Consider the following 3,655-nt stretch of genomic DNA (forward strand, 5'->3'; position numbering starts at 1 on the left):
TACAAATCAGAAGGTGACTCCGAAACCTGCGAACGCAGCAGCAGGTTTACCTTGAGTCTCCACAGCAACAGTCCGCACAGATAGCTAATGATCAACTGACTTTGAAATACCTGGATCTGCACAAAAATATGCAGAAGTATAGTATGAGTACACCATGACGGTACCCAGCAAGTATCAAGACTAACCTCAGTGGAGTAGTGACGAGGAACAGTCAAGATACCTACTGGACTAAATAACCTGAACAAGTATAAGTATAGAAACAATCGAGTATGATATCTACATAAAGACTACGTGAAGTGGCAATTAATACGGTAATTGCAATAAGGAAGGAAAACAACAGCTATCAGCGGAACACCATAATAATGACATAGAAGAATGAACGAAAGCACAACCTAGGTCCGATAATCACAGATAAAGAAAGGACAAGTAACAACTCAACAATACGATAGCTTTCACACCAGATTTTAGTGAATAAACTCCACGAGATACCGAACCTTATACTATTCACAACTCAAGGGTTCCAATACCTGAACCCTAACACTTGGCATCCTGTGCCCTCATTACACCTCATAACCGCACTGACGACTCACGTGCCAAATAGAGCCATTCCCACATAGGAGGCAAGTAAACACGGGTGTTCATCTGTACTCAACAATATCAAGAAAATTTCTTAACCGATAATAGTGCTCAACTACGTGTATGCTTGTGCAAGTGTCCTAACCTAGTTCATGCCAGCTAGTAAGTACAAGAAAAGAAATGGACAGCACGTAGAATGTTTTCACACAACTTTTCACAAGATAAAGCTTACACAGGTAAGTGTACCACTACACAAGTATCAATAACAAGAATGCCCCCAGGCCATCACAAGTCATCGCGAATCAATTCCTGACACAACCCCCTTGTTTCGCCACGTGTGCAATAGTAAAATAAATGCCCGCCTTATCTCGCCACACGTGCATAATAATGTTTCCACCTTGTCTCACCACATGCGCAACCCACATATATATATCCTGCCTTGTCACGCCGCGTGTGCAAATATCAATAGTAACAATAGCACGACAGAAATCTCGTGCAACCCCATAACAACAATCGCACGGTAGAAACCTCGTGCATCACAATAACAACAACCGCACGGCAGAAACCTCGTGCATCACAACAACAACTACAATAACAACAACGACAATAATAAAGGGTACGACAAATAAGTCAACTCAGAGATTCTAGAACTCAAAGAAACGGAGGACCTAATTCACAAGGAGTAGCCACAATCGTGAATGCTAGTCATAATAAGAATAGCTTAACAAGAAAGGAAATACTTTGTAACAACGGTCCACAATATACAGTTCGACAACGAGGGAGCTAACACAAGTCGAATAATTCCAAATAAAGACAAGTCAACTAAAATATAGGATATCTAACTTCTTTTAAGGTTGGGAAAATTAGGAAAGAGATACAACAAATTCAGCTAAGAAGAAGCCGCGGAAAGATAACCATAACCTCAATTAAGGCTAAACAATTACAGAAGAGATAATAATAATTTCAAATAAAGATAAGCAGTTAGGGAAAGGATAACATGGCAATAGAAAGGTAACAATTTCAGTTAAGGCACATATGAATCAAATAAGCAATAAGAGTGAATCATGCAGCAATTAATTCTAATTAAGCAGGTAGGGGTGAAACTATTAATTAAGAAGCTTAATCATAACAAGAACAACTGCATATTCAGTGAATACAAGGGCCTAAGAACCCTAAAAGGCTAATTTTCCACAAATAAGTCCGAGCACGTACTCGTCACCTCGCATACACGGACTACAATTAGCATAAAAGACTCAAATCCTAAGGAGTAGTTCCCCCACACAAGGTTAGGCAAAATACTTACCTCGAACCAAGCTCAATCAATCGGTAACGATGGCTTTTCCATGGATATCCGACTCCGAATGGCCCAAATCTATCCAAAATCAATTACATACCATAAATACAACTATAAGAAACTAATCTAATTAATGAAATCAAAGCTAAAGCAAGAATTTAGAAAATCGCCCCAAAACGTCTCTCCAGGCCCACGTCTCGGAATCAGGTAAAAGTCACAAAATACGAACACCCATTCACTCACGATCCCAACCATACAAGAATTTCTCAAATCCGACCTCAAACCGCCTTCCAAATCTCAAAAACTTAGTCTAGGCAGTTTCTACCATTTTTACCCACTTTCCAACTCAAATCCTTAATTAAGGGGTGGAATCAACTATAGATTAATGAGATATAACTATAAAAGAGTTAAGAATTGTTACCCACAAGCTTTCTTTGAAAATCCCTCGAAATTTCACCTCAATCGGAGCTCTCTAGGTCCAAAAATGGAGAATGAAATCAAACCCTCGCACTTAGCAAATTTTCTGCCGAGCGATTTCACACCTGCAGGCCAAGAATCGCACCTGCGTCACCGCACCTGTGGAATTCCCATCGCATGTGTGGATTCCACTTAAACACTCAGCGTCCTCTTCTGCGATCAAAGAGTCGCACCTGCGTGTGCGCACTTGCGGACCCATGTCCACCTCTGCGGTCTTCTTCCGCTCCTGCGGGTCGTTGAGCGCTTTTGCGGGCATCGCAGATGCGGCACCTCCTTCGCACCTGTGACCCCAGGCAGCTCCTATCCTCTCTGATTTTGTTCTTGCCTTTCCGCTCTTGCGATCCCGCACCTGCAGTCTCCCCACCGCAGGTGCGAAAACACCAGAACTCAGATAGCTTCAGCAATTGCATAAGTCCAAAACTCAATCTGTTAAGCATCCAAAATACACCCAAGGCCCTTGGGGCCTCAACCAAACATACCAACTAGTCCTAAATCACCATACGGACTTTGTCGAGCCCTCAAATCACATCAAACAACGCTAAAACACGAATCACCCTCCAATTCAAACTTAATGAACTTGAAACTTCAAATTTCTACAACTGTTGCCAAAACCTATCAAACCACGTCCGATTGACCCCGAATTTTGCACACAAGTCATATTAAACATTATGGACCTAATCCAACTTTCGGAATTGGATTCCGACCGCGATATCAAAATGTCCACTACCGGTCAAAATCTTCAAAAAATTTGACTTTTGCCATTTCAAGCCTAAATGACCTACAGACCTCCAAAACACAATCCGGACATGCCCCTAGTCCAAAATCACCCAACGGAGTTAACGGAACCGACGAAACTCCATTCCGGAGTCGTCTTCACACAGTTCCGACTACGGTCAAAATCCTAAGGTTTAAGCTTTCGTTTTAGGGACTAAGTGTCCCAAATCACTCCGAATCATCCGGTAACTGAATTCAACCATGCACGAAAGTCTATACACATAATACGAAGCTGCTCAGGCCTTATGCAACTGAACGTGACTTGAATTCTCAAAACGACCGGTCGGGTTGTTACATCCTTCCCCTCTTAAACAAACGTTCGTCCCCGAACGTGCCAAGAATCATTTTGAAGTCTTTAAATCACTGAAAGCACATACACAACAGACACCTGCGGGTGACCCCATGTCACCCCAATCCACATAAAGCTGACGACACCATCTCAACTGTAATTCATCCTTTCTACCAACACCGATAAGCCTTACAGTCAAAATTCTCACCTTCCAATCATCTCCAAAAAACCCGATTCTAAATCCA

Source organism: Nicotiana tabacum, chromosome 12, assembly GCF_000715075.1.
Source record: "Nicotiana tabacum cultivar K326 chromosome 12, ASM71507v2, whole genome shotgun sequence".
Classification (NCBI taxonomy): domain Eukaryota; kingdom Viridiplantae; phylum Streptophyta; class Magnoliopsida; order Solanales; family Solanaceae; genus Nicotiana; species Nicotiana tabacum.